Source organism: Bos javanicus, chromosome 9 (genome assembly GCF_032452875.1).
Source record: "Bos javanicus breed banteng chromosome 9, ARS-OSU_banteng_1.0, whole genome shotgun sequence".
NCBI lineage: Eukaryota > Metazoa > Chordata > Mammalia > Artiodactyla > Bovidae > Bos > Bos javanicus.
Window position 1 is genome coordinate 64,592,896 of NC_083876.1, and position 22,289 is coordinate 64,615,184.

General features: G+C 39.8%; 1 long non-coding RNA gene across 1 annotated transcript in view; it reads right to left on the reverse strand.

Moving 5' to 3' along the window:
• Positions 1 to 8,731, reverse strand: part of LOC133253996 (uncharacterized) — a 28,303-nt gene extending 19,572 nt beyond the window's left edge. Inside the window, exons 1-2 of the long non-coding RNA XR_009738525.1 lie at positions 8,597 to 8,731; positions 6,232 to 6,391 (exon numbers count right to left, since the gene is read on the reverse strand). This is a non-coding gene — a long non-coding RNA (uncharacterized LOC133253996). The remainder of the gene's footprint in view (positions 1 to 6,231; positions 6,392 to 8,596) is intronic.
• Positions 8,732 to 22,289: the final 13,558 nt, after the last annotated feature.

Below are 22,289 nucleotides of genomic sequence, written 5' to 3' on the forward strand. Positions count from 1 at the left end.
ACTTTCTCTCTCACATTTCACATATGTCAGACCTACATGTGGCTTTAAGCCTCTTCCCACCTTCTCCAGTTCCTTCTCCCAATAAATCTCTTACATGTCTAATTCCATCTTGGTACCTGCTTCTAAGTAAGCATGAATTGATGCGAGTGCACAGGAGATGGTCTGAGAAATAGTGGAAAGATAGGAATAGGGCATCATCAGAGAAAGGCAAGAAGGATGCCCTCCTAAATGGTAAGTGGAGCATAGATAGTTTCTGACACAAGTTGGCAGCTCAGTTGCTGGAGATTTCATGGGTGGTTACCTGGGAAAATGTCTGGGATGAAGGAAATATCGTTGTAGATTAAACAATCCAGACATTTTTTTTTTTAATTGGAGGAGAACTGCTTTACAACGTTGTGGTAGTCTCTGCCGTACTCAGGGTGAATCCATTCAAAAGATATGAAGTAAAAATAGCCATCAATACAAGGATAGTGGACATGACTACTTATTTCTAAGTTGTTTTGATGCCCTACAGAGATGATGAGAAACTTTTGATCATTAACAGGCAGATAAATGCTGAGTGTGAAACAGACTTACAGAAAGAATTTATGGTTGCTGGGGAGAAGGATGGGGGTGGGGTAGGGATAGTTAGAGAGTTTGGGATGGACATGTACACAGTTATATTTAAAACTGGTAAACATCAAGGACCTAATGTATAGCACAGAGAATTCTGCTCAATGTTATGTGGCAGCTTGGATGGGAGGGCAGATTGAGAGAGAATGGATACATGTATATGTATGGCTGAGTCCCTTCACTGTTCACCTGAAACTATCACAGCATTGTTAATTGGCTAAACCCCAATACAAAATAAAAATTTGAAAAAAAAAAAAAAGAAAGCTGAGTGTGAGATCCAGAGCATATCTTTGGGAGCTCACTGAGACGTCCTTGTCTAGGATACAGCAGAGCAATATCCTAGAGATTTGATAGGTATGTTTCAGCATTCCATAGATGCCCAAATGCTCACTTAAGGCAAGTTTGTTATGCTAAGGACCATGCCTGGGAAAAACCTGAGCCCCTGAAATATGGCATGACGTCATCTGGATGGGTGTCCCTCAAGATGTTGGTTCTACAGAGCCCTGTCAGACTGTTGGAATGGTGTATGTTCTTAGATGGGAGAGGGGGAGAATGTCTTCACATGTGAGGAAGAGAGCTCTGTCTTGTTAGGAAGAAATAGGGAGTGGTACTGCTGTTGCATGGGAGTTCTCATGTCTGTACAAGAGTGTACATGGAGCTAACAGCTTCCATTGGTGACCCCACAGCCCTTGCCTAGACCTGGTGACCATCTCGCTGGAGTCTTCCTATTGTCAATTCTAGTGAACTCTGGGACTTGCACTGAACATGGCACCCCAGCTCTTTTTCATGCCTACCTATCAGCTTCAGCTTACCTACACTCCAAAGAGTTATGTTCTGTTGCCTGAAAACAGCAGACCACATTTGACCCAAGAAACCCAGCAAACATCTCAACCATCAACTGCAACCACACCTACCCCAGTAAGGTCTGAAGCTTTGGAGTGGGGAGCCTCCCTTCTAAGCTGTTCCTTCCACGGATATGCTTCCTCAACCCAACGGGTACTTTAGAGTTCTTTCTACACCCTTATAGTTACTCTCCTATAGTATGGTTTAATCATTGTTTATGCTAAAAATCTCTTGTTCATATTACAATATAGTTTCTGTTTCCTGACTAGACTCAGATTGATATGAGTATCTAGAATGTATATTAAAAAAATACAGAATATAAGATTAAATGAGCAAACATTTACTGTCCAAGCCAGTATATTTAATATCTTGGTAAGGACCCCAACTGATGCAACAAACTCACTGCTAGTGTGGCTCTTAGATGCTTCAAAAAAGCTTATGGCCAATGTTGAGATAAATGGAAGTGCATGGGTTGCCTTGGCTGATGGCAGAGGAAGAAATAAAGAGGCTAAAAGAAGTAGGCATACTGGAATGAATGTATTAACAGGCCAGAAGATTATGTTCTACAGTGAAGCCCAGAGAACAGAGTGCATCATTCACCAAGGCCATGAAAATGGCAATGGTGGGAGGGGCATGAGCATCAGTAGATATTCATGGTGGACCCTCTCTGTAGGCTTGGCTGACTGTAGGGGAGGCAGTCACAGAACTGAGCTCAGTAACACTCAGCTCCAAAGTATTAGAGCCTAGATGGGGGTACTTTCCCATCAGACACCAGTTACCATAATTACATGCAAGAGCAGAGGGTAGCCAAAAGGTCTTGAAGAACAGGGAATTGTGGAGATGGTTAACACAATATGGCACCTGTAGGGGCCAAACAGACCACTGGGCAATAAGCATTCTCCTTTACTTCTACAATCAGAAAAAAGGGTACCAATTCCTTGCTCAGTTTTCTGATCCAGAATCACCTGATTTAAAAGGCTCTCTAAAAAAGAACATAGCAACACTGCTATAAGAACATACTGTAGTGACTTCCCTTGTTCTTCCCCACTGGGATGTACAGTGATATACTCAGCTGACTAGACACACTGAGGAAGGGGGAGTCCCCAGACAGATCAAGGTTAGTTTATTCAGTGTCTGAATTGACAGATCCCAGAGGTCCAGAGCCCCTGGAGGGGAGCACGGCAACCCACTCCAGTATTCTTGTCTGGAGAATCCCCACGGACAGAGGAGCCTAGTGGGCTGCAGTCCATGGGATCGCAAAGAGTCAGACATGACTTAGTGAGCACAGCAAGCACAGAAACCTAAATCATCATTGTTTCCATGTTCAGTTCAGTGCAGTCACTCAGTCGTGTCCGACTCTTTGCGACCCCATGAATCTCGCAGCACGCCAGGCCTCCCTGTCCATCACCAACTCCCGGAGTTTACTCAGACTCATGTCCATCGAGTCTGTGACACCATCCAGCCACCTCATCCTCTGTCGTCCCCTTCTCCTCCTGCCCCCAATCCCTCCCAGCATCAGAGTCTTTTCCATGTTAGAGTAGGGCTTATAGATGACAGGTAATAAATCCAGTTATGGTTAAAGTCTGGCCTACAGAGACACTCCCAGTGGTCATTTCCTTAGTTCCCTACCTTATAATTGGAATTGACATGTTAAACAGTTACAGTAACCCCCACATTGGGTCCTCAACTTATGGACTAAGACCTATTCTAGTGGAGAAGACCAAATAGAAACCTTTGAAATGGCTCTGGTCTCAAAGAACCAAGATAGTAAATCAAAAACAATATAATCTCAGGAGGGATGGTGAAGATTAGTGCCACCATTAAAGGTGAAGATTAGCGCCACCATTAAAGCCTAAGAGATGCAAGGATGGTGTTCCCAGTTAAATTTCTGTTGAGTTTGGTAGTCTGGTACTTGCAGAAACCAGACATATCCCACTAAGCCTTAGGCATCTTTATGTAGAAAGAGAGCTGCTGCTGCTGCTGCTAAGTCGCTTCAGTCGTGTCGGACTCTGTGCGACCCCATAGACGGCAGCCCACCAGGCTCCCCCATCCCTGGGATTCTCCAGGCAAGAACACTGGAGTGGGTTGCCATTTCCTTCTCCAGTGCATGAAAGTGAAAAGAGAAAGTGAAGTTGCTCAGATGTGTCCGACTCTGCGACCCCACGGATTGTAGCCTACCAGGCTCCTCCACCCATGGGATTTTCCAGGCAAGAGTACTGGAGTGGGGTGCCATTGCCTTCTCCAAAAAAGAGAGCACATATTGTTATTTTGTTGCAATGATTATTGGGCACTCAAATTTCATCATTTGAACTCTGATATATCACTCAAGTTATTGATAACTATAGATCGTAGCAAATTAGAACAATTTGAGAGAGCAATACGGCTCTGATTTTGGACAAAGAAGACAACTTTTGGGATATATTATAATCATCCTAAATATGTTCCATCAACAATAAACTTCATGATGTTCTCCAAAAAGGCACATGGCTGCATGGTACTTTACTGCTCCAAGTTCCTCTTCATGGACTATTATTCACCCTATATTTTGTCAGATATACTATAACATCTATTTAAAAACTCAACACAAGAGTTACCTTTTCCAGGAAGTCTCCCTTAAACCCCTATCCACACACCAGGCTAACTGAGAGGTCCTTTCTTACTGCTCCAGTAATATCCCCTGCAGTTTTTTATTTGCAATAATCTCTCACCTTTATACTTGTCCATTAATATATCTGTCTCCCCACTGGGCTGTGAGCTCCTTGAAGGCAGGGATTGCATCTCATTCATCTTTGGGCCTCAGTTGTTTAGAATAGTGACTGGCTCACATCTGGCAGCCCATATATATTTGTTTAATGAATGAATAAATGACTTAATAAATTTAAATATTCTGTGTTGATGTTTGGATTGTGTACCAGTTCCTCAGAAAGCAGTACTCTCTGAGCGATTTCTTCCAGAACACATTAGACTATTTCATGAATGTGTATGCAGGCACATTTCCAATTTATCCTTTTGAACTGGAACAATACCCTGCTCCAGACCACCCAGCAAGAACCAGTCTCTGTGGTCAGTGCTCTGTAACCAGATTGAATCATCAGCTTTCAGTCTATTCTGGATGAAATTCTTGGCACAGTCATCTCCATGGAAGGTCAGGTGAGTTATCAACAGTAGAATTACTGACTATGGGTATGACTGAATCCCCGCACCTGGCTCAGCTGCCATAGAGTGATGAGTCTGCTGATAGTCCCTTTAGATAATGTGGTTCCTCACTCTCAGCTTAAAGCATCACTTTACCAAGTTCCACAGAATTATGTCTGCCATGTGCCAGAGAGAATTCAACGGATGTGCTAACATCTACTGGATCACAGAAAAAGCAAGAGAGTTCCAGAAAAATATCTATTTCTGCTTTATTGACTATGCCAAAGCCTTTGACTGTGTGGATCACAATAAACTGTGGAAAATTCTTAAAGAGATGAGAATACCAGACCACCTGACCTGTCTCCTGAGAAATCTCTATGCAGGTCAAGAAGTAACAGTTAGAACCAGACATGGAACAATGGACTGGTTCCAAATTGGGAAAGGAGTATGTCAAGGCTATATACTGTCATCCTTCTTATTTAACTTATATGCAGAGTACATCATGCGAAATGCCAGGCTGGATGAAGCACAAGCTGGAATCAAGATTGCTGGGAGAAACATCAATAACCTCAGATATGCAGATGATGCAACCTTTATGGCAGAAAGCAAAGAGGAACTAAAGAGTCTTTTGATGAAAGTGAAAGAGGAGAGTGAAAAAGCTGGCTTGAAACTCAACATTCAAAAAACTAAGATCAGGGCATCTGGTCCCATCACTTCATGGCAAATAGATGGGGAAACGATGGGAACAGTTACAGACTTTATTTTCTTGGGCTCCAAAATCACTGCAGTTGGTGACTGCAGTCATGAAATTAAAAGATGCTTGCTCCTTGGAAGAAAAGCTATCACCAGCCTAGACAGCATATTAAAAAGCAGAGACATTACTTTGCTAACAAAGATCCATCTAGTCAAAGCTATGGTTTTTCTAGTAGTCATGTATGGATGTGAGAGTTGGACTATAAAGAAAGCTGAGCGCCTAAGAATTGATGTTTTTGAAGTGTGGTGTTGAAGAAGACTCTTGAGAGTCCCTTGGACTGCAAGGAGATCCAACCAGTCCATCCTACAGGAAATCAATTCTGAATATTGATTGGAAGGACTGATGCTGAAGCTGAAGCTCCAACACTTTGATCACCTGATGTGAAGAACTGACTCATTGGAAAAGACCCTGATGCTGGGAAAAACTGAAGGGAGGAGGAGAAGAGGACAACAGAGGATTAGATGGTTGGATGGCATCACTGACTCAACAAACAAGAGTTTGAGCAAGCTCCAGGAGTTGGTGATGGACAGGGAAGCCTAGTGTGCTTGCAGTCCATGGGGTTACAAAGAGTCGGACATGACTGAGCAACTGAACTGAACTAAACTTACCAGGTTCCACAGTCTGCCATGTGCCAGAGAGAAGACAGCTCGAACATGGCAGTAGGGTCAGTCGTAGCTCAGCCTGACCAGAAGCTAACTCAGGTCAGTTCTTGTACTACTTTTCAAACCACACAACCCTGATCTCACCATCTGCTGCTACAGTCAAAGCTACATCCAGGATGCAATGTCCCACTTACAGAAAGCCATGCATTATAGTACAATTAACATAAGTGATTGAACCTTCAAGCATCTCTACGAGCAAATAATATGGTGGTTACTCTCTTTTACCTGCTTCAACTGTCTGATTTAGTCTTCCCAGGTTTGAAGTGTAACAACTGAGACATTTGTAAATGTGAGACATTAGTAAATCCAGATGTATGTCTTGACCAGTGCAGAAAGGATCCAACTGTACATTAGGACCAAATAACATCCCCATCGTGGGTCCATTCTTCACATCGTTGTTTGGCGAGAGAGGGGGAGGAAAAGAAGTGGGGATATAGCTTTTGAATTAAATTAACGTGTATTCTCATCCAGTCTCTACCACTTCACAGTAGTGTGATCGCAGACTAGTCACTTCATCTTATCATTCCTCAGTTTCATTGCCCATAAAGTGGGACAATCTGCTTAACTGCAAAACTTGAGCCCCTTTTATCATATCATTCTTCTCATTATAAGACATGATTTTTGCCCTTGGATAGCTAAAAGGGGAAAAGACTGAAAAATAATTAAAAGAAATCTAAACACCTCTCAGCTACTCATGGAAGATTTGACCTAGGTTTCCAGAAAACACCATGGGTATACGAATTAGGAAAGACATAAACAAATGTCTATCCCAGTCTCTGATACTGTACTCCATAGAACAGATGCTGTGGAATAACAATACGATGACCACTTAAGTTTAGCTGGATCAAAGCTGCCCACCTAGTCACCCTTCTGGGAGGCCCTACAAATACCAAAATCTGCAGATGCTCAAGTCCCTTTTATAAAATGATCATAGTACAATTAATATGGTTGGCTTTCCAGACATCTCAGCATAGTTGATACCAAAATAAATCTTGACTATTTACTAGCTACTTGACTGTAGATTCTCATCTACACAATTGAGTTTATAATACATATCTCACCAGGTCAGAGTGAGAATAAAATATGATACCATATCCATTCAAAAACATTCCACAAATAATAAGTTCTTCTTTGCTTCCTCACCACTCAGGTGGCAGTGATTAATAAGAAACATTCTTGTTCATTTGTAATCATTCTTAAGGAGTCTGAAGTGAATGCTCATAGTAGAGGCCTGCCACAATATGCAGCTCTATAAATAGTAGTCGATAGAAATAGAATTCTGACAGCCAGAAGGATGTCAACTGTATAAAGCCACATGGGAGACACATTCTGAACCCCATGTCTACAACAAAATGCTGTGCGTATGATCCCACTATGATCTTTATTACACAATTTTGTGGCCATGGGCACACTCATAAAGATTATTGCAAAGCATTTTAGTTCTAGAGGACTCCAAGGATAATTTATACCAACCCATAATAAAAAACTCCCACTGATATATACTTTTAATGCATCCTATATATATACGTATCATTTCTCTAAACTTAATAAAAAGTAGCATTTAGTTCCAAAACATATTCCCCCAAGTTGGATGATACTACTTATTACCTATGCATGGCTTTAGGTGTATCAATCTAAACTGAATTTTATAGAATTTCTTCTGGCTGAGCATCTGTTTTTCTCATTCCACACTAAGTAAGTTATCAGATTTAATTTTGAAATATGAAAGCTATTATCCAAAATGTACCGATATTTCCAGGTGTGCTTTATGGAAGTGTAGAACTACTTCTCAGAAGCATAAAACAGTTGTTGAAAAATGCTTTAAAGTGCCAACAAGTTAGAAGTCTTATGAGTTGAGCAGGGTCAGGCTCAGAGAAGTCGAACCCCGAGGTCCATTTGCCTCAGTCCCACAATCATGATGTGCCTTCTGTTCAGACCTCTGACAGTCTACAATCAAAAAGGAATATAATACATTCTATTCTGAGGGTTAAAAGCTCTACTTTACTTCATGTAAACATTTAAAATATACCACACAATTTTAGCTCCATTTGGCACTTCTTTATTGGTTTATATACCACATGCCTCGAAAATAGCCCAGGCTCTCTCAAACTTAGAGAAGACGAAATATCTTCAGGCAGCCTTCATATTCCTTTTTTTTTGTTTTTTGGATCATTTTAGAAGTCTTTATTGAGCTTGTTGTAATGTTGTTTTCTGGCTGTGAGGCATATGGGATCTTAGTTCCCTGACAGGGACTAAACCTGCACCCCTTGCACTAGAAGGCAAAGTCTCAGCCACTGAACCATCAGGGAAATCCCCTATATTCCAATGTATTTGATCTGTAAAGCTTCAAGTGGCAACATCAGTGATCTTCTCTAGTGATTAGACTTGTGGAAAACTCATATAACTAAAAGTCATGAGACTGATTAATGGCCAAAATCCCAATTCAGTGATTTCCTATTAGAAATACCGTACACTTCCCTGGTGGCTTAGATGGTAAAGCGTCTGTCTACAATGTGAGAGCTGGGTTCAGTCCCAGGGTTGGGAAGATTCCCTGGAGAAGGAAATGGCAACCCACTCCAGTACTTCTTACCTTGAAAATCCCATGGACGGAGGAGCTTGGTGCATGGTGTTGCAAAGAGTCGGGCACGACTGAGTGACTTCACTCACTTTCACACAGCTTACACACAGATAATCTATGCATTTATATGAAGGACAGAAAAGATGTTAGGAAAGGTTACATAAGAAACCTGTCATGAGAAGAATGCAGTTTGCTGATTTTGTATCTTTTTCTTCTTTAACCAGCATTTATTGAATACTTAAGATGTTCTGGGGTATATGCAAACTGCTGTTCAGAAAAAATAAAATAAGACAATTGCTTTGATTTATGGAGCATTTACACTGTGTCAAATATATCTTATTATCTCAGGTAATTACTACAAAAATGTGAAATGTTACAAAGCCCACTTGAATAAATGAGAAAGTTGAGGCTCAGAGAAATTAACTTGCACAATTATAGTAGTAAGTAGTAGGCTCTTGTTTTAGTTACTAAGTCGTGTCCAACTCTTCTGTGACCTCATGTACTGTAACTCACCAGGCTTCTCTGTCCATGGGATTTTCCAGGCAAGAATATTGGAGTGGGTTGCCATTTTCTTCTCCAGGGGATCTTCCTGACTCTGGAATCAAACCTGCATCTCCTGCACTGGCAAGCAGATTCTTTACCACTGAGCCTCCAGGGAAGCCTGGTAAGTATTAACAGTAGGACTGGGAATCAAATCCAGATCTACTTTCCTACAAAACTCAAGCTCTTGCCATCACATCATGGTACTTTTAATTTAATACAGGTGTGAGCAAACTAAGGCCTGTGTTCAAAATCCAGCCTATAGCTTGCTTCTGTAAATAAAGTTTTATTGGAATACAGCCACGCTCCTTCACTTATGTTTTACTGTGATTGCTTTCTCTCTACAGGAGCGGAGTTGAGCAGTTGCAACAGAGACCATATGGACTACAAAGCCAAAAAATATTTAACATCTAGCTCTTTCACAAAGTAAGTTTCTTGAACCTTGATTTAAGATATATTTGCTCAAGGAAATGGAAGAGAAATCAAAAATGGAAGAGAAACAGGAAAACAATTAAGATACAACTTAAAAGTCTTCCTATTATATATGGCTACCCTTGCTTGGTTCCCAGGAAGACAAAATCTGAGACAGATTATGTGCCAATATTCTATTAGCAAGTGCAGTGCCAGGGAAGAAGTGGGAAATAAGGTAGGGAAAAAGAGGAAGCCCACACTAAATAGTGCATTACCCAGATTGGCCAGTTTCTGAAGAAAGCATAGCTGGTTGTCAGGCATGTGGGATTTTTCCAAAGAGGCTGTTTGGAACAGTCTCAGAACAGTGCTCACCCTTCAGGGGAAGCTGAGACCATCAGTGGTATTAGAATATAAAGTGAACTGCAGAATCTGTGGGAGCTATCACTGTGGCTGCTCAGGCTGGGAAGCCAGGTGACACCTGAGACCCAGGGGATAGAAAATATTGTGGAAATAGGGACCGAGGCAATATTGGTCTATTACAACTCACCCCATGCACCTCTCAGATTTGTTTTCACTCTTCACTATAACCAAATCTCATACATGAACAGGATGTCCTCACTTCCTGTCTGAGAAAAGTTGTTATGTCTCATTCTTGAAACTAACACCCAGTTATAATCTCCTAGGTAGACTTCCGGAGAAGGCAATGGCACCCCACTCCAGTACTCTTGCCTGGAAAATCCCACGGGCGGAGGAGCCTGGTAGGCTGCAGTCCATGGGGTCGCTAAGAGTCGGACATGACTGAGCGATTTCACTTTCACTTTTCACTTTCATGTATTGGAGAAGGAAATGGCAACCCACTCCAGTGTTCTTGCCTGGAGAATCCCAGGGACGGGGGAGCCTGGTGGGCTGCCATCTATGGGGTCACACAGAGTCGGACACGACTGAAGTGACTTAGCAGCAGCAGCAGCAGGTAGATTTCAACAGGATTTTCAACCTAAGCTATAATCACTGATGATGCAGCAGTTGCTCTTGGAGCTAGAGTTAATACTGATCATCTCCCTTCTCTTTCTCATTCCAGACTTCCCTCTCCCTTGGCCAGCATTATACTTGCTTGCTCAGTCACCCAAGTCAAGTCCGACTCTGCCATCCCAAGGACTGTAGCCTGCCAGACTCCTCTACCCATGAGATTTTTGAGGCAAGAATCCTGGAGTGGGTTGCCACTTCCTTCTCCAGGGGATCATCCTGACCCAGGGATTGGACCCACATCTTCTGAGTCTCCTGTGTTGGCGGGTGGATTCTTTACCCCTGAACTACCTGGGAAGCACTGTACTAACTCAGTGGAATTATGCTGATAATCATTCCCAAGGAGTCTACACCCTAAGTTGTCTTACCAGGGTTGATGGAATTGCCCATTCACACTTATCCCTGGCCACAGAAATACCAATAGATAATCCAGTGATTTCCTTGGGTATAAGATATAATTTTTCTAGACCCTCAATTTTGTAGTCTCCATACATGTTCTTCATGGTAATTAGGGTTAATTATCTCATACTTTGTTGGTTTACTTTGTTGGTTTATTTTGTTGGTTGATGCTTAATACAAAATGGCCAAGTGGTAATCACAACTTCCAGTTCAGCGGATCTTACTTCGTCTCCTGGAAGAAGTACCCCACCCTTCCGAGGAATACAACTTGACAGAGCCTAACATTGCAGGGAGCAGATCATCTGAAATTCCATAAATGGATAGATGCAAATGATGGCAATAAAATCAATCTTACCTCCACCTTATGTTAGTTTGGATTATCCAAACTACTATCCCTCCAAAATACAAATGTTTGTATAAATTATTCATCAGGGAAATTTTCTGTGACTGACAAAGGGAAAGGAACAGGAATAGGCAATGAAAGGGTACCATGCAGGTCTGATACCTATGAAAGGAGACAGGGGAGGCATAATGCTATCCCTGTTATATGAATGAAAAAACTCTTTCCATCCTTTTTGTGGCCAGAGATAAGGGAAGAATTCCCCTAAATTGCGTCAGAGTCTTATTGATGCCATGGCAGCTGAGGGTGAAGCTACCAATGGCCCCTTACCACTGCCACTAAGTTTACTGCAGTCCTTATTCATCAGTTGTGATCAATCTGGGTTTTCTGGGGGTCTAGGTAGGTAAATTAATGGGAACCTGATGAAGACCATTTTGCATCTTTTAACTGTGTGATAGTGGTGCTAATTTTTTCAATACCTCTTACATCATTTGTTATATCAGAGGTTATATCACTTCTACTATGCTTCTCCTGGCCAGGAAGAGTTGGGGGTTAATTTCAGGAGCTTTCAACTGATCCTTCTATGAAAGAATTCTATCAGCTGCTATGTATATATTTGAAGTATAGAGTGGATCTATTAAGCCACTGAACTCACAGTGAGAAAAACTTGGGCTGAAAGTCCATGTAGTATCTGATCTCCATAAACCTTCTATGAAAGAATTCTATCAGCTGCTATGTATATATTTGAAGTATAGAGTGGATCTATTAAGCCACTGAACTCACAGAGAGAAAAACTTGGGCTGAAAGTCCATGTAGCATCTGATCTCCATAAACCCCTGCTCTACCCAGAGGACCAGCATGGTATTTCAGGTCTCCTCTCAGTATCAGGGCTTCCCTGGTGGTTTAGATGGTACAGAATCCACTGCAATGCAGGAGACCTGGGTTCAATCCCTGGGTCAGGAACGGTAGCCCTCCAGGCTCCTCTGTCCATGGGATTTCCCAGGCAAGAATACTGGAGTGGGTTGTCATTTCCTTCTCCAGGTGATCTTCCTGACCTAGGAACTCAACCCATGTCTCCTACACTGGCAGGTGGGTTTTTTTTTTTTGTTTTTTTTTTACCACTAAGCCACCAGGGAAGCCCTCCACTTCTATAGGCCATGGCTACGTTCAAGCTTCAAGGACTCATCTCAGCAAATTAAGACCAGAAATAGACATCCTTCCAGAACACCGAATCCTGAGTCATGTGTGAGATCCTCATGATGATGTACTATCTCTTACCCACTCATATATTACATCTTCCCCTAGTCAGCCCCCTCAATACCCCAACGTATTCCTATGTTTCTACTTATATGTGTGTATATGCGTATGCTGGTACTACTATTTTGTATGTAAATGCCTTTTCTTGAAGCAGCCTTGTACTTCCCTGTTCAGGCTGTGCTAAAATCTGACCCCAGTTATTATCTGGACAATAAAATATGCGGTGGGGCAGACCTTGATGAAAACCAGCATCATCTTCTGAGGCACCAAATTAAAGTGAAGTAATTGAGTACTCTCTAGATAAGCAGAAGCTCCTGGCCTCTGCAAGAAGGACGGACTTGCTTCTCATGGACAGAGAATTCAAGATAATTTGGGGGGTAATAATTCTCAAACTCATGCATGCGAATGTCCTCATCCTAATTTTTAGGATCCCCACTCTTTCCCTAGCAGAGTCATGAGTTAGATGTAGAACTGCTGAGGCTGCACATTTAGGTTTTTTTGCAGACTTACCACCCTTATATTCAGATGAAAGGCTTGAATTTTAGCCTAGTCATTCTCACAGGAGATGAAAGTTTTACTAAGATGCCATAAGGTCCTTTGACTCTTATAGCATGACACAGGTTAACAACTGTCTACAGCCTATAATTTTTCTTTTTTTTGCAAGGCTTCTGATGATGTCAAAAGCAGCCACCCAACAACATAATCCTTATAATTATCATCATCCCCATAATGTTCAAGCACAGAAGACACCATGTTCTTATACCATGTCATTCACCTGTACTTCAACTCAATTAACAAGAGCAAAAGCTTTAATAATTGCAATGCCATGGCATACCAGGGAGTATTACTACAACCCTTCTCATACCAGTTACTTTTTTCTATATATTCTACAGCTATGTGACTCAAAACATGATCCATGGACCAGCAGCACTGGCATCACTTGGGAGCTGGTTAGAAATGCAGACTCTGAGGCCCAACCCAAGAGTATTGAATCAGAATCTGCATTTTATTGAATTCCCCAGGTAATTCTTACAAACATCAGTATGTAAGGCACTTTCTCTACACTAAAACAGATCCTGAAGCAAAGTGAATATGCTACTCGCTTTTTGGAAGGTATAATCTCAGTGAAACAAGAGAAAGGGAAGAAGGAAACAGGCACAGAAAAAAGAAAGCAAATCCAATTCATAACAACTTCTAAAAAAAAACCACAGGTTGGAAACTGGTCACGTAGTATTTCTCCAGAGAACTCACATAGAACCCTAACAACTTGGAACAACCTGTTGTTGGGAGGTTGGCAGCAGAAAAGTGAGCAATTTGCTGGTTCATTTCTATTTTTTTGCCTTCTGTTGGTCAAATACTGCCCCCAAATATGTTAACTTCCTAGCACTTCCTGATATATTACCAGGCCCCTCCTTTCCACTATCTGGGAAGCCAGACCTTCTATGGGTTCTATTGGACCATATCTGCGTGGAACATTCAAGAATTTTAAAGATGTGGCTCTTTTGTCTTGTTTTTTTTTTTTACAGTTTCTCATCAGAAATCTGTTATTATTCTTAGATTTGTTCCTCATTTGTTTTTGGTTTCTCTGGCTGCCTACAAGATTTTCTTTTTGTCCTTGGTTTCCTGTCATTTGAAGATAAACTGTTTATATCTGGGTGTTTTATATGTTTGTTTTATCCTACTGATGTATGTGAGCTTCTTTGACCTGTTGATTTGAAAATGGTTAATTCTGGAAAATTCTTGACCATTATTTCTATAAAGATTTCTTCTGCCCCATGTCTTCCTCTTCTTCCTGTATCCCAATTACACGTTAGACTTTTGATACTGTTCCACAGATCTTGAGTTTCTGTTCTGCTCCCCCTTCCTCTCTTCTTTCTCCTATTTTTTCAATTTGGGCAATTTTTATCAACTTATCATTAAGTATACTGATTCCTCCCTTGGATATACTGATTCTACTGATGACTCAATAGGCATGGTAGGCATTTTTCATCTCATTAAAGTGACTTTTCCTAGCATTTGATTCTCTCCTACAGTTTCTATGTCTCATCTGGTATTACTCATCCAATTGTGCATACTGACTACCTTTTCCATGAGATCCTTTGACATATTAATAATAGATATTTCAAATTTCCTGTCTGAAAGTTCCAATACTTGTGCTATATCTGTCTAGTCTATTCATTGCTTTGTCTCTTGAAGTTGTTATATCTTTTCTTGCTTCCTTGTATGCCTTATAATTTTTTATTGAAAGTTGAGTATCTTGTACAGTAGAGACTGAGATAAATAGATTTTATGTATGGAATTATTCATACCATTTCTTCTTCTGGGTCTCTAGTATGAGGGAAGGGAGTTTGAGTCAATCTAGTCAGAAATTTAAATGGGTCCATGGAATGCTGATGCTATTTTCAGTGCATCATATTTTCAAATTCCCATAGAATTACTTTGATTTTATTGTGGTGGTTGGCACGTCAGAGGGTTTTCCTCACTATTTCCTGCACCTCACCTTTAGGTCTTCCTTTGTTCTTGTGCATCAGATAGGTCTCTCAGCATATTCCAGCCCACCTCCCAGTAGTCAACTGCTAATAGCTATTGCTTTAAGATTCTTAGTCTCTGTTTTGGAAAGAGGAGGAAGACTGCTTTTCTGTTGCTCTTATTAAGCTTTAGTTTTAGGCAGGAATTGTTTCCCTAGGTTGTACTGGTGGGGTCCTCTTGTGATCCTGCCCTATCCCCAGCTGTAGAAGACCTCTAATGATCTAGGATCAGGAGTGTTCTTGTTCTTCCCTCAGAGGTAAAGAATATTTCTCAGGTCCTTGCCACCAGCTGCCATGTCTTCACCAAAATCCTAAGTGCCCATAGGGGTCACTGGCCTTTCCCCAGCAGCTTAGGAATTTTGTTCCTTATGGGAACAAATAGGAGAGAAGGACTTGGGCTGGATTTCATGACCTTCTTATCATGGATGCTTTCCCCCTCTCCCAGATCCTAGGATGGTACTCTCACCCTACCCCTACTGTTTTTGGTGACTACTCTGAGATCTATGGACAAGAGCCTGAAAATGGTGCTGTTTCCCCTTTTGTCTCCTGCTTTCCAGAATTCTGTATTCTCATTCTGGCCTCTATTTGGCTTTATGCAATTTGTGAACATTTTTAGTAGAATTTTTCCTACTAGTTTTGCAATGGCTGGTTCCATCAGCCCAAGGTACACCCTAATTGCTCCTGTTTTGTCTCTCCTTGGAGGTTCCTGTGTCACCTTAGATTTTGGATTAGTTGGTTGCCCGGTGATCTCAGCTTTCTCATGGTTTCATGAAAAATCATGATTTTTCAAATCATCTGGCTGTTTGCTATTGTCATTGTTTCTGCTGTACGTCTGAGAGTGATATTCTTTCCAGCTTCCTACACATTAAGTAGCATGAAAATTTAAAAATCATCTCATATTACTATGAAACAGTAGAATGTCTGTTTCTGGCTTTCTTGTACTTATTCTTACTTCTGGTTCCATATCCAACTTTGGAACCTTTGGTTTTACAGCCCTTTGGTCCTCATCTCCCAGCTTGATGGGCTCAGCATTCATGCATAGGTTTATCCACTTCCTCGGTTTTTATGTACTATCTTCCTCTGATCTTACGTGAGAAAGTCTCATTTCAGCATGTAGTTCTTATGTATCCACCTCTGGGGACACAAAGGTAGAATGGCATCTCCTACAGCAATTCCTTTCCCAAATTGGGTAAAGAGGTCAACAGTAAAGTAAAATTTTCCTAAAATGCCTTGAACATTTTTTTGGAAAAATTTTAATTTAAATTAACATTTGGTAAACCGTATCAGACACCTACAATAATTTATCTAATGTTTTCTCAATTCCTATTTTACTTCATCCATTGCCATAAAAACCAGTTTTGGTGAGTGAAACTGATAGCACTTTTCCTCCATGGTACCATACAGCTCTTATTTTCTGCCCATTATATTAAAATTTAAAGAAAATAAAAATATTTTCCTACAGTTCCTGTCAACAAATCAAAATTTCAATTTTTCTATGTCTTCCCCTAACCCATGTTCCTGTACATGTAATAATTTTAGGTAGTTGATTTAAATTTGTATTCTGGTAGGGATTTTGTTTCTGAAGTTTGCTTATTTGTTTTCCGTAATATGCCATTATGATAATCTGTTCATGTTGCTAAATATCCATTACACTTTTCATTTAATCAGATCAGATCAGTCGCTCAGTCATGTCCGACTCTTTGCAACCCCATGAATCGCAGCACACCAGGCCTCCCTGTCCATCACCAACTCCCGGAGTTCACTCAGACTCACGTCCATCGAGTCAGTGATGCCATCCAGCCATCTCATCCTCTGTCGTCCCCTTCTCCTCCTGCCCCCAATCCCTCCCAGCATCAGAGTCTTTTCCAATGAGTCAACTCTTCGCATGAGGTGGCCGATATTTGTGTACCCTAATTTAATTACATGCCCCATTGTTAAATATTTAAGGTTTGTTCCCAGAAATTTCAGTAATAAACACTGCTCTTGCAACCGCCAATCTATTCCTTGTTTCTATGAATATGGATCACTTAGATTCCATGTACAAGTGAGATCATACCATATATGTCCTTCTCTGACTTATTTCACTCAGCATAAGCCATCAAGGTATATATGCACATTGTCACAAATGACAGAATTTCCTTCTTTTATAGGCTGAATAATATTACAGTGTGCGTGTGTGTGTGTGTATACATCACATCACATCCTCTGTATCCATTCCTCTGCTGACACATTGTTTCCACGTCTCGGCTATGATGGATACCCTACAATGAACATGGAAGTGCAAATATCTGTTTGAGGTATTGATTTCATTTCCTCTGGATAGACACTCAGAGGTGATACTGTTGTATTATATGGTAGTTTTATTTTTAACTTTTTTGAGGACCCTCCATAATGTTTTCCACAGTGGCTCCACTAATTTACACTCCCAAGAATGGTACAAAGAGTTCCCTTTTTTCCACATTGCCTCCAATACTTATCTCTTGTCTTCCTGATAAGAGCCATTCTAATAGATGTGAGGTGATATCTCATTGTGATTTTGATTTACATTTACCTGATGATTAGTGGTGTTGAGCACCTCTTCAGTTACTTATTAGACATTTGTATTCTTTGGGGAAGCAAGTCCATCTCGACACCAGCATCTTGTGCAAGGCCATGGGAATCATGAACTCCTTTGTCAACGACATTTTTGAGCACATCGCTGGCGAGGCATCACACCTGGCACGTTACAACAAGCGCTCAACTGTCACATCCAGGGAGATCCAGACTGCTGTGCGCTTGCTGCTACCTGGGGAGCTGGCCAAGCACGCCATGTCCGAGGGCACTAAGGCTGTCACCAAGTATACCAGCTCCAAGTAAATATAATATGCCTAGCCGCTGTTAACGGAGAAGGCAATGGCACCCCACTCCAGTACTCTTGCCTGGAAAATCCTATGGACGGAGGGCCTGGTAGGCTGTAGTCCATGGGGGTCACTAAGAGTTGGAGACGACTGAGCGACTTAACTTTCACTTCACTTTTCTTTGGGGAAAATGTCTGTTTAGGTCCTTTCACCATTATTTGGATTTTTTGGTGAATCGTATAACTTCCTTATATAGTTTGTATATTAACCCCTTATTATATATTTGGTTTGTAAATATTTTCTGTCATCACATAGTTTGCCTTTTCATTTTATTGTTTCTTTTGCTATGTGGAAACTTTTTAGTTTGATGTAATCCCACTTATTAATTTTTGCTTTTGCTACTTCTGCAACAACAACAAAAAATCCTTTTTGTGTCATATACAAAAAACCATGGCCAAGAGCAATGTCAAGGCGTTTTTACAATGTTTTCTTCTAGTAGTTTTAAGTCTTTGATTCAATGTTAGTTAATTTTTTTTTGTGAGCAGTGTAAGATAGGAGTCCAATTTCATTTATTTTTTGCAAATCCAGTTTTCTCAACACCATTTATTAAAGAGACTGTAATTTCTCCACTGGATATTCTTAGCTCTCTTGTCAAATATTAGTTGACTCTTTGTGTGAGGATTTATTTCTGGGCTCTTGATAGTGTTCCATTTGTCTGTCTGCCTGTTTTTGCCGCTACCATACTGTTTTGAATACTACAGCTCTGTAATATAGTTTGAAATCAAGAAATGTGATGCTTTCAGCTATGTTCTTCTTTCTCAAGATTGTTTGGCTTTTGGGGGTCTTTTATGGTTCCATACAAATTTTAGGATTTTTTTATTTCTGTGAAAAGTATCATTAGAATTTTGATGGAGATTGCATTGAATCTATAGATGATTTTGGGTAGTGTGATCATTTTAGCAATATTAATTCTTCCAATCCATAAACACGGGATATCTTTCCATTTATGTCTTCTTCAATTTCTTTCATCACTGTCTTATAGTTTTCAGCATACAGATCTTCCACCAATTTTAATTTATTCCTAAGTATTTTCTTGTTTTTGATGCTATACATTTGGGATAGTTTTCATTATTTCTTTTTCAGACAGTTTGTTGTTACTGTATAGAAAGACAGTTGATTTTTGTATGGTTTCTTTCATTTGGCATAATGTTTTAAGGCTCATTCTTGTTGTGGTATGTATCAATATTTCATTCCTTTTTATGACCAAATAACATTCCAGTGTATGGATATGCCACATTTTATTTACCTATTCATCAGTTGACGAATATTTGGGTGATTTCCACCTTTTGGCTATTATCAGTAATGCTGGTATAAACATTCATAAACAGTGTTCTGAGTGGGCATGGATTTTCATTTCTCTTGGGTATATATATCCAGGAGTAGAGTTGCTGGGTCATGTGGTAACTCTGTGCTTACTCTTTTAAGGAACTGCCAGACTGTTTTACAAAATGGCTACATACTATTTTGCATTTCTACCAGCAGCATATGAGTGTTCCAATTTTGCTGCATCCTCACCATCACTTGTTATTACCTGGCTTATTTATTCTAGCCATGTTAGTAGGTGTAAAATGGTATTTCACTGTGTCTTTGATGTACATTTCCCAGATGGTTAATGATATCCAGCACCTTCTCTTGTGTTTAATGGTCATTTATATTTCTTCTTTGGAGAGGTGTCTATTCAGATTCTTTGCTCAGTTTTTAATTGGGTTATTTGTCTTTTTATTCCTGAGTTTTAAGAGTTTTTTAATCTATTCTAGATACAAGCCTCTATCAGATATATTTGCTAATGTGTATAGTATCTTATTTGGCATGTTTTAGTAATTCTCCACATGATCACAGTCTTCTTTTAGACACATTTCCTACATTCAATTTAACTTCATGCATGCTTTGTAGTTAAATTCTTCAAATTAAATGCACTGGATACACATTCAGTATGATGCCTTCATCAACATTTCTATTAGATTCATAAGACTATGTACACCAACATATGGAGGGACTCTACTGTAGCAGTTCTATTAGGGGAAGGGAGAGCTCTAGAGGTAGAGTCTGGGTTCTAACACTGGCTCCACCATGTACTAGCTATGGTACTTAGGATGTTACTTCACCTCACTAAGGTTTAGTTTCCTCATCTGTAAAATGAGGCTAATAACATACACTATATAATGATGGATTACTGATGAAACTAGGCTAATGTAGTAACAACTTGACCATAATTTAAGACAAAAATAGTGATAGCTATTATGTATATTATTGTTGTGTTTACTCTGTTCCAAGTAATCTAAAGATTCTACGTATATGATTTAATTCTCAGAATTATATGAAGTTGATATTATATTTTCGTTTTCTTAATATGTATACACTATTAAATATTATTATATAGTCATAAAACACCACACTCAATAACTATTGCCTACCTAAATATAATTATTGGATTAGAATATTTGTAAGACATATTTACATTTTATTTCTCAAAATGGTTTGTTTACCTAGCCTTATGGATTCATTATTTAAACATAGTATAACTTAAAGGAATACTTCATTTGTTTAATAAAGAATATTGGCAAAGTTTGTTTTGGCTTCTTATTAAATTCTTTAGTAAACATTCACATATTTTATTTGAATGGATTTTTGTACTCTTTTCCTCAAACATGCTTTAGTGATTTATATTCACTCATCACATTAATGAAAGAAATGTTGAATGATTAATTTAAATGTTTATTTTAAAAGGTGACCAGAGGAAAATATTTTAGGAGATAGAAATTTTGGAACAGCACATATTTAAAGACAAAGAAGGAAAAAGTTTTGTGATATGTGGTATTAAATTCCACTGTCCCTGAAAACAGTCATCAAGCCTTTTATATTTGCTCAATTTATAATTTATAGATGGCACTCCAGTGCCAATTATAAAAACATATTTTGGAGGGTTGCTGAAAGTTTGTAGAGGCAGCTTTTATTGTTAACAGATACATTTATGTACAGGCTTTTCTGACCTTTGATAAACAGTGTATATGCTCAGATGCAACATTATTTATCTGAGCACTTAACATAGAGGTGAATGCTATACTTCATTTATTACTAAGAACAACGCACAGAGGCAGGTTTTATTACAACTCCTATTTATACAGAATAGGAAACAGAAGTTTGAAGACATTGCATGTCTTAACAAAAGTTCTTCAGCTTCAAACAGTTAAGGAAGATGTATTCTATTGCTTTTCCACCAGGAGGTTATAAAGTCTTAAATTAGTGAGTAGAATGGGTTTTTTCCCCTCATCTTTCCTGCAGTTCTTCCTTTAGCAAAGGCTCTTCCATTCCCAAATAATCTGACTGTTTTCTCTCTGAAGTACTATAGCAGTAGTTCTTCAAGCATGATCCTGGCCCAGCAACAGTATAGAATTACCTGGCAACTTGTTACAAATGCAAACATCTCAGATTTACCAGATAAGCCCTTCTGATTCTGATGCACACTGAAATTTGAAACTCATCACTCTACAGAAATTTCTCTCTAAACAGTCTCTGTCTTTCTTAATTACAGATCTACCAGTGAGCTGAGTACTCATGAAACTTTCCTCTGTGGTGGCATTTAACAGAATTCATCTCCATTTCAATCTTAAAACGATATTATGTTGTTTTCTAGAACATGCTTTATCTGATCATCTAAGGTTCCTAAATTTTCTTTTTATGTTTTTTTCTGCTTCTAATTATTCATTTAATCAATTCGCAGGACCCAAGCTTCTGGTCCCATCACTTCATGGCAAATAGATGGGGAAACAACGGAAATAGTGACAGACTTTATTTTCTTGGGCTCCAAAATCACTGCAGATGGTGACTGCAGCCATGAAATTAAAAGACAAGCACTCCTTAGGAGAAAAGCTATGACAAACTTAGACAGCATATTAAAAAGCAGAGACATTACTTTGCTGACAAAGTTCTGTCTAGTCAAAACTATGGTTTTTCCAGGAGTCATGTATGGATGTGAGAGTTGGGCCATAAAGAAGGCTGACTTTCAAAAAACTGATGCTTTTGAACTGTGGTGTTGGAGGAGACTCTTGAGAGTCCCTTGGACAGCAAGGAGATCAAACCAGTCAATCCTAAAGGAAATCAATTCTGAATATTGATTGGAAGGACTGATGCTGAAGCTGAAGCTCCAACACTTTGGCCACCTGATGCAAAGAGCTGACTCATTAGAAAAGACCTTGATGCTGGGAAAGATTGAAGGCAGAAGGGGACAAGAGAGGATGAGATGGTTGGATGGCATCACTGACTCAATGGACATGGGTTTGAGCAAGCTCTGGGAGATGGTAAATGACAAG